Source organism: Oreochromis niloticus, linkage group LG3 (assembly GCF_001858045.2).
Source record: "Oreochromis niloticus isolate F11D_XX linkage group LG3, O_niloticus_UMD_NMBU, whole genome shotgun sequence".
NCBI classification, from domain to species: Eukaryota; Metazoa; Chordata; class Actinopteri; order Cichliformes; family Cichlidae; genus Oreochromis; species Oreochromis niloticus.
In genome coordinates this window covers 67,826,716-67,835,745 of record NC_031967.2, presented here as the reverse complement: position 1 = coordinate 67,835,745, position 9,030 = coordinate 67,826,716, and the positions used below count along the sequence as shown (strand labels likewise).

The 9,030-nt window shown below is 49.1% G+C and overlaps 1 long non-coding RNA gene across 1 annotated transcript; it reads right to left on the bottom strand.

Moving 5' to 3' along the window:
* Positions 1–6,417: 6,417 nt before the first annotated feature.
* On the bottom strand, positions 6,418–8,593 carry LOC102081626 (uncharacterized). Its single transcript, XR_268143.4, has 3 exons — positions 8,534–8,593; positions 8,323–8,447; positions 6,418–6,864 (listed from the first exon to the last, which is right to left on the bottom strand). It is a non-coding gene; the product is annotated as an uncharacterized LOC102081626 (long non-coding RNA).
* Positions 8,594–9,030: the final 437 nt, after the last annotated feature.

The window sequence follows — 9,030 nt, the reverse complement described above, 5'->3', positions numbered from 1 at the left end:
CTTGGCGTACAGAGCGTTGGCTCGGGAAATGGCAGCCCGCGCCTTGATCCAGGCCTGACAACAGCGGCGGACCATCCGTTCAGCAGCAGGCACATCGACCTCCGCCTCCTGGTGGCTGAAGATAGGAGGATGAAAGCCATGACAGACTTCAAAGGGCGAGAGACTGGTGGCAGAAGAGACGTGAAGGTTATGAGACAGCTCAGCCCACAACAGGTAACGAGGCCAAAGCGACGGTTGGGCGGAGACGAAGCACCTCAAGAAGCGCCCCAGTTGTTGATTGGTCCGTTCAACCTGCCCATTGGTCTGAGGGTGATAGCCGGACGAGAGGCTGGGAGATGCTCCAATCAGGCGGCAAAAGGCTTTCCAGAACCTGGCGGTGAACTGGGGCCCCCTGTCGGAGACTATGTCCTTGGGGAACCCGTGAAGCCGGACGACATGGTCTAAGAAGAGCTCAGCTGTCCGTTTGGCGGAAGGGAGGCCGGCCAGGGCGACCAGGTCTACCGCCTTTGAAAACCGGTCTACAAAGGTGAGGATGGTGTCAAGACCATCCACGGATGGGAGGCCGGTAACAAAGTCAAGGCCGACATGGGACCAGGGACGTCCCGGCACAGGGAGAGGGCGAAGGTCGCCAGCGGGAGGCTGAGTGGAGGACTTAGCCCGAGCACAGGTGTCACAGACGGAAACGAATTCACGGACGTCCCGAGTCATGGAGGGCCACCAGAAGGCATGACGGAGGAGCTGGAGGGTCCTGTCAGGCCCCGGGTGACCAGAGAGCGGGGAGGAGTGAGCCCAGAGCAAGGCCTCCTGACGGCACCAGGATGGTACATAGAGTCTCCCAGCAGGGGTGTCAGGCAGAGGTGGTTCGGCAGTCAGGGCATCCCGGATAGAGTCCTCCAGGGGCCACCGAAGGGGGGCAGCGAAGCAATGAGAAGGTAGGATAGGTTCAGGGTCTGACGTGAGGTCATCCTGGGCGAACTGTCTGGAGAGAGCGTCTGCCTTAGCGTTCTTGGAACCAGGGCGGTAGGCGAGGTGGAAGTTGTAAGTCTCAAAGAATAAGGCCCAACGGGCCTGCCTTGGGTTGAGCTGCTTGGCAGAACGAATATGGATCAGGTTCTGATGATCAGTCCAGATCAGAAAAGGGTCTTTCGCTCCCAGGAGCCAATGCCGCCACTCTTCTAAGGCCCACTTAATGGCCAGGAGTTCTCGGTCTCCGACACCATACCGTTGCTGCGTGGGAGAAAATTTCCTTGAGAAATAGCAGCATGGGTGAAGTTTTCCATCCGGGCCGTGTTGAGAAAGGATGGCGCCAGCGCCAACATCGGAGGCATCCACCTCCACCACAAAGTCTCTGGCAGGATCAGGGTGGAGCAGGACGGGGGCCGTAGTGAACCGGTGGATAAGGTCTCGGAATGCCTGTTTTGCACCCGCGGAGAGGCAGAAGGGCTTAGGCAGGTTAGCTGGTTTGGTGAGGGATGTCAGTGGGGCGACAACAGTGCTGAAATTACGGATAAAACGCCGATAGAAATTGGCAAAGCCCAGGAAGCTCTGTAGCTGCTTAAGGCTGGAGGGCTGAGGCCACTGAGTCACCGCTTGGACCTTTTGCGGATCCATGGTCAGGCCATCAGAGGAGATGGTGAAGCCCAGGAAGGTGGTGGACCGCTGATGGAAAGCATACTTCTCCAGTTTGCAGAACAGCTGGTACTCGAGCAGCCGGCTCAGCACGGCCCTCACATGGCGAACATGGTCCACTTCGGTGCGGGAGTAAATCAAGATGTCGTCAAGATAAGCAAACACCCACCGGCCTAGCATATCCCGCAAGACATCGTTGATCAGATGTTGGAAGACAGCAGGGCTGTTGCAGAGGCCGAAGGGCATCACCAGGTACTCCTAGTGCCCGTTAGGGGTAATGAAGGCCGTCTTCCATTCATCCCCTTCCCTAATGCGCACCAAATTATAGGCGCTGCGTAGGTCTAGTTTGGTGAAGATGCAGGCCTGGGAGAGGGAATCGAGTGCGGTGGATAGCAGAGGAAGAGGATGGCGGTTCTTGATAGTGACTTTATTCAAGCCCCGATAGTCTATACAGGGGCGGAGCCCGCCGTCTTTCTTCTTGACATAGAAGAATCCAACAGCAGCAGGAGAGGTAGAGGGGCGAATAAAGCCCTGTTGGAGAGCCTCAGCAACGTACTCCTCCATGGCCTTATTCTCTGCGGGAGACAGAGAAAACAGGCGACCACGAGGAGGGACCGCTCCCGGGAGGAGCTCAATGGCCATGTCGTAGGAGCAATGAGGAGGTAGAGTAGAGGCTCGCCTCTTACTAAAGACCTCAGATAGGTCGTGGTAAGCCGGAGGGATCTTATCCAGATCAATGGGCTCCGGGGGAGAGGCCTCTTCTGACTTTGAGTTCTTTTGGGTCTGAGAGAGAAGGCAGCGGCGTGGACACTGGGGACCCCAACCCAGGATTTGGCAGGAAGACCAGGAGATGTGGGGGTCGTGTTGACGGAACCAGGGGTATCCAAGGATGAGAGGTGAGGAAGTGGCCGAGACTACTAGAAACCGGATCTCCTCCTGATGATCCCCGATAGACACGCGAACCGGCTGGGTCTGGAACTGGATCGGGTAGGGTTGGAAGGGTCGCCCATCTACTGAGGTCACCGGGAGGAATCGATCCACAGGAGTTAACGGAATGCGAAGTCGGGAGGCTAGTTTTTGGTCGATGAAGTTCTCAGCGGCTCCGGTGTCCAGGAGGGCTTCAGATGAGAACTGTTGGCGTTTCAGGTGAAATATTACTGGTAACAGAAAGCGAGAGGGGTCAGAGGAGTGCGAAAGGCCAGGTGGGACACCCCCGCAGTCTACCTGGCGTCGTCGTTTCCCGGACGTAGCGGGCACTGGGGACAACGGTGTCGAGCTGATCCACAGTAGGCGCAGAGACCCTCACGCCAGCGTCTCTCTCTCTCCTCTTTGGAGAGTCTGCCCAGCTGCATGGGCTCCTCGCTGGATGTACTGCTTGGGCTAGCAGCGGCTCCTTCAGAGGGGGAGGAGGCTGCGACAACGTGGCCCTCTGAGGCTGCAAGGGTTTGAAGGCCCGAGGGGTGTGGCGAGGCCGCGACATCACTCGTTGGTCGATCTTCAGGGCGAGGTCCACGGCCTCATCCAGGGTTTTAGGGGCCTCACGGCCGGTCATCTCATCTCGGATGTAATCAGCCAGTCCCTCCAGAAAAATGGAGCGTAGAGAAGCATCTCCCCACTTTAGCTTAGCGGCCAGGGTACGAAATTGGGAGGCAAAGTGACAGACGGGTCGACTGCCCTGGCGTAAATGAAGCAGCTGTGACTCCACCTCCACTTCACTGCTCGGGGGAACAAATGTCTTTTTTAATTCCTCCACAAACAGGGCATAGTCATTGCAAGCTGCAGATTTATTGTTGTAAAGAGCCGCAGCCCATTCCTGAGCCTGGCCAGACAAGAGAGAGGTTAGCATTGCAACTTTTGCACGGCCGGTGGCGTATTTAGTGGGCTGACATTCAAACAGCATGTCTAAAGTGGCGAGCAAACCATCAGGCCGGCCATCAACTCCGTTCCACTTATCTGGTAGTCCGATCCGGGGCTCCGCGCTCACCGGCGCCGGCTGACGTTGCAGCGAGGTGACGGAAGTGGAAAGTTGGAGGACAGTTTCGGTGAGAGACTCCATTTTTGTGCTCATCCGATCTACCACACCGTGAAGATATAGTACTTCGGCTTTCAGCCGTTCGAATTCCGCTAGGGTCTATACGCGGCTCAGACATCCTGTCACGATCGGGCGAATTACACACAGTAATTCGGCGTGCCCGTGTGGCGTGCTGGCTAGACCCAAACGTGGCGAAGGCTAGCGGTGGGTTGGAACAGACACGCAGTTATTCTCGTAACGATCAGTGCACGAAGCGTGGCTTCGGAACTGGCGTTACAGACGGAGAGCGAGCGGAGCCGGGATGAGAAAAAGAATCGAGAGGAAAAACACGCACAGTTGCTGAATCAGGCGGAGACTGACGTCGGCAAGGTTTCGGAGCTCCTGACATGAAGAGAACGATGTCTGAGTGGCGAACAGGTGGGTGGCGTCTCTCTTTTAAACCCAGCCCCGTGATCAGCTGATCACCAGCTGACAGAGCCTAAGTTATGACCTTGGCTTCCTGTGCAGTATGTTCTGTTCTTTTCTAATCAGACAAATAAGATCATGACTCTCTGAAAACAGTATTTCTTATAACTCAGCCGTATAATGCATCATAAGACAATATCATTCATTCACAATAAATCAGCAGTCTAATGTAATACAAATCAGTTTAATAACTGTAATAGTTATCACCTTCTTCTAAGTCAGGAGAATACTGCAAACTAAAACTACATAATAGTTTCACAATCTTTAATTAGGGGTATAACGTGGCATAAGACAATATAATAATCTCACAGTGGTCACCAAGTGGACATTAAAAGGTTAAACTGCTGTCATATATAAAGAAGCCGCTGTGTTGTAACACCCAGTATTACCAGTAGGAGGCAGCAGATTTCAAATGTTATTCATGGCTATTTCAAGCTTCACTGAGAGGGTTAGCAGGAGGAGCTCTGAGCTGAATCACGAGCAGTAGCGGTTTTAGATACGGGCGACACGGGCGGTTGCCCGGGGCGGCATCGTGGTGGGGGCGGCATCACGGGCATCGGAAAAAAAAATTGCTCGTACTCATGCTGCCCCGACATCATGCCAGCGCATATTGGGAATGGCATAGGCACCGATCGGTTTTCTATCGCCCATTTGCTGGGAGTAAGGGCGCTCTCCGTTTGCGAGGTGCGCTGCTGCTTGCGGCACAGAGAGGAGAGGGCGGGGCGGCGGGGGATTCTCTGGCTGGCTGGAGCAGCATCTAATAACCAACTCGCAAAATAAAACAAAATAAAAACAAACCAACAACACGAAAACACCAGACATCATGATACAGACTTATAATCTGCACCGATGTTTTTTCGAAATTCTATACGCGAAAAGTGAGCGCGAGAGCCCTCAGTGCGCCTGCTCGCTGCTGAAGTCAAAGTAAACTTTATTGTCATCTCCGCTACATACAGTCCAGTATATAGAGAGACGAGACGACGAGGCTCCAGTTACAGCAGTGCAAGTAAACAAGCAATAAATATAAGAAGAGTAAGAAAATAAATATACACTTTAGGACCAGGGGTAAAGGGATCAATAACAATTTAAAATGTGTATTTTATATTTTGTTGATTTAAAGTCTCACACACAACCCGTTTTTAAAGTTTAAAAAAAAGAGAAAAGAAGAGGAGTGTAGCGACTTCCACAGTCGCTAGAGGCTGGGGGTGGAGCCCGCCTATTTGCCTGATGCGCTGTCAACTTTACGCAATAATGAAAAGTTTACAGAGCAATGTGATCGGCTCGCGATTCAAACTCTTAAAACATCACAGCTCTAATGCAACAAGAGGAAACTCGTTGTGCTGCGGTCAACAAAAGCTACGGCTACCCAGCCCTCCTCTCTGTCAAAATCAAACCAGTGAAAGACAGACTGACAACGCCCCCTTAATGTCACCGCGAGCACCCACGTGACTCCCGTTACACATCACCATAGCAACCAAACACATGAAAACCAAGTGATCATTAAAATTCAATACATTTAATTATGGCTCCTAGAAGGAGAAACGAGTAAAAGATGCAGGTAAGCAGATGTGTCACTGGATAATGGCAGGTCATGTATCCTAAACCATTAAGAATCAGAATACTTTCTTAATCCCTAAGGAAATTATGTGGGTTACAGTTCCTCCAAGAAGAAATGGTAAAAATAGTAACAGTAACAGACTAAACTCCAAACAATATATACAATAATATAATATTAACTAGTCAGTGTCAATTGTTGATTTGTCCTGTTCTCATTGTATGACGAATTATGATGGCTGTTTGGTAGCCGTTTGCATACTATGCATACTCTCTCTCTCTTCATATATGGGGTCATATATGCGTGTGTGTGTGTGTGTGTGTGTGTGTGTGTCTGCGTGGGGGGGGGGGGGGGGGCGCCAGAGGGCGTGTTCGCCCGGGGCGCCAAACAGGCTAGGACCGCCACTGATCACGAGTCACATGTTCATGAATCTACTTTCTCTCTTCTGCTCTCTGTTTTCTGATAACAGCACCAATTTTATTGTCCTGTGTCACTAAATAAATAATTTATTTCCTAAGAATAAAAACACACTGTACTTTCCCCCCCTTTTTTGTCAGCTAGATAATAAAGAACCTGTAATACATTTATTGGTTAGTTGAGCTCGAACAAGTCATATTTTCCATCTGGCACCTTTTTGAAACTACAGACAAGCAACAGACAAACCAGATCCCCAAACGTAGTATCCAACAAAGATAAAGGAAATATAGAAAACAGTAAAACTCCAGAGGACGCAGCATTATAATAACAGATGACTTTTTTAATGTCAGACTTTTAAAATGCTGCTTTTACCAAAAGGAAAAAGTAGAAAATCCAAAGGGTTTAAAGAGAGAAATTTATGAAAGACTGGAGCCTGGTAGTGAACCACAAGAGAAAAGACGTCTCATATATTGGAAACAACTAATCAACTGAAAGTTGGTGTTAGATTCTATTCAATGGAAACATATTCAATTATATTTTATTTGATACAGATTTATTTCTGATCTCTATTTTACAGGAACAAAAAACAGGATAAAACTTTTAACTTCTATGAGACTAATTAGGGAAGAAGACATGTATTATATATGGATGTCCTCTGGTCTGAGGTGCTGGGGGGACCAGTTAGAGACCAGCAGCTGGACGTCAGTGGTTGGACTGGTGGACTACTTCAGTGAAGAGTAGACGACGTCTGACTCTGGTTTAAAGTCTGAACACAAACACACACAGTTCAAACAACAGGAAACATGATTACAAGCTTACACGTGATTGAAGACTTCAATGATTACAAGTGAAGCGGACATTTAGTTTAAGGCCACAGGACAACCCAGCCCAGAACTATAGAGACCGAGTATGTGTGGGCCCACCATAGTTTTTAACTATCCTGTTTCATTAAGACCGGTGGGAGCGGGCATGCTCCATTTTGCGTAGCTATTTTTAAATCCCTGTAGAACTGGAACCACGTAAGCTAGCAGAATATTTTTATTTATATTTTTTTTATTGCATAAGAAACTGGAGGAGTTGTACTTGCATCTTGTGCAATTAGTTTGCCCTAGGTCATGGTTTCCCTCCACATATGGCTTTGCAAAAATTACATTAAAAGCACTTGCAGTGACAAAAACAAAATTTTTTTGTAATGTTGCATCATGATGGCAGTAAGTGTCTTTTAAAAAAGCAGCTGGTTTTCTGACAACAGCGAGCTGTAGTATTAAACACACACAGCCTCTGTTGTGACCAGAAGCTTCCACTGTGGTTAAAATGTGTTAAAACGTCATGTTCACTGTGTTGCAGATGTTGAGAAATTAGAGTAGTGTGACAAACACACACTGTGTTTCCACAGCGTAGTTATTATGTTGTGTAGTTGTTATGCACCATGTTAGTAGTTGACATATTAGCATGAAGGATAAGGTACTTAACAACAGCACCACAGCTGTGTCACAGCACTGTTTGTGAAGCTGCATCGTAAAGACATGACTGATGGGTTTAAAGAGCTGCAGCAGCTCCTCACAGCTTTTTTTTTTCACCTTTCACTTTAGCTGTGAACCAATGAATGACGGACAGAACGGCGAGGTGTTTGTGTGAACAGGAAGGTGTCGTCCACAAAGCTGCCATCTTCTTTCAGTGCAGACTGAGACGCCTCACCACAAGCTGGAAAAACACCCTGCAGTGAGAACTCTCATCAGGTTCTGACTAACTGCGGTCGTCAGCAGGATGTTGCTGCTGTGTTTAACATGCAGAACTTTAGAAATGAAGCTTTAACTAAAGGACAGTTTGAGAGGCTGAAAACACAAATTTGATGATCTTTGGTCTCTTTATGTGTCTCATCTCAACCACTTGTTTGTGAACCACATCTGGGCCTCATCTGTGCGGCTACTGCACTGCCAAATACTCTGTGATCCAGATGTGGCTCAAAAATCAAGATACCAAAGGTTAATAACTTAACGGCTATATGACAGTTAGCTAAATAGATGCAATCGATGCCATCCAGCATCACAGATGCTAACAGAGCTGGAAATAAGCTCAACATATCCAGACTAGTTCATATCAGGTGGACCTGTAGTCCCTGTTCACAACCACATAAGAGAGTGCAGACAAGCCTCATTTGCCGCCCCCCCCCCCCCCCCCAAAAAAAAAAAATCCTGTAAAATTACAAAAGTGTGAGTCTTACCTTCAGGTTTCCTGTCAACATCTTGTCTCACCAGAGGAACAGGTAACACCAGTAGACTGATCCAACAGATGACAACACAGTAAGAACAGGAGGAGAGGTGGATGTAGGTGTGGTGGTGTGTTTGTCTAAAATAAAGCAAACACAGTCATTAAGTTGTCGTCACATTGTGAATGTTGAAAGCTGCAGAAACACAGACAGGTGAGTGTGTCACCTGTGACAGTGATCCAGCTGGATGGAGACTCTCCATGACCGCTGATGTCACACTTGTAGAGGCCTTCATCAGACCTGGAAACATGCTGGATGGTCATGTGACCTGTAGGCTGCTTCCTGATGAGGGAGCCATCTTTATAGAAAGGAGCTGGGAGGTTGGAGGGAGTGGTCTTTGTTTTACAGAGCAGAGTGACGTCATCTCCCTCCATCACAGGGAGGACAGGACTCTGCAGGATCACTGATCCACCTCAACACAGAGACAAACTACAGCATTTCATCCATTTACACACAGCTTCATCAACACTAACTCCACACACTCAGCTTACCAGTGACTGTCAGGTTAACCATGTTACTGATGGGACCCTCTCTGGACTCACACCAGTAAACCCCACTGTCGTGAGGTGCCATTACACTGATATTACAAGAAGAATTAGTTGGTTTTCCCCACCCATCTCCACACTGAGTCCTCTGTCGTTTGCTTGTGTTTCTCCTCAGAGT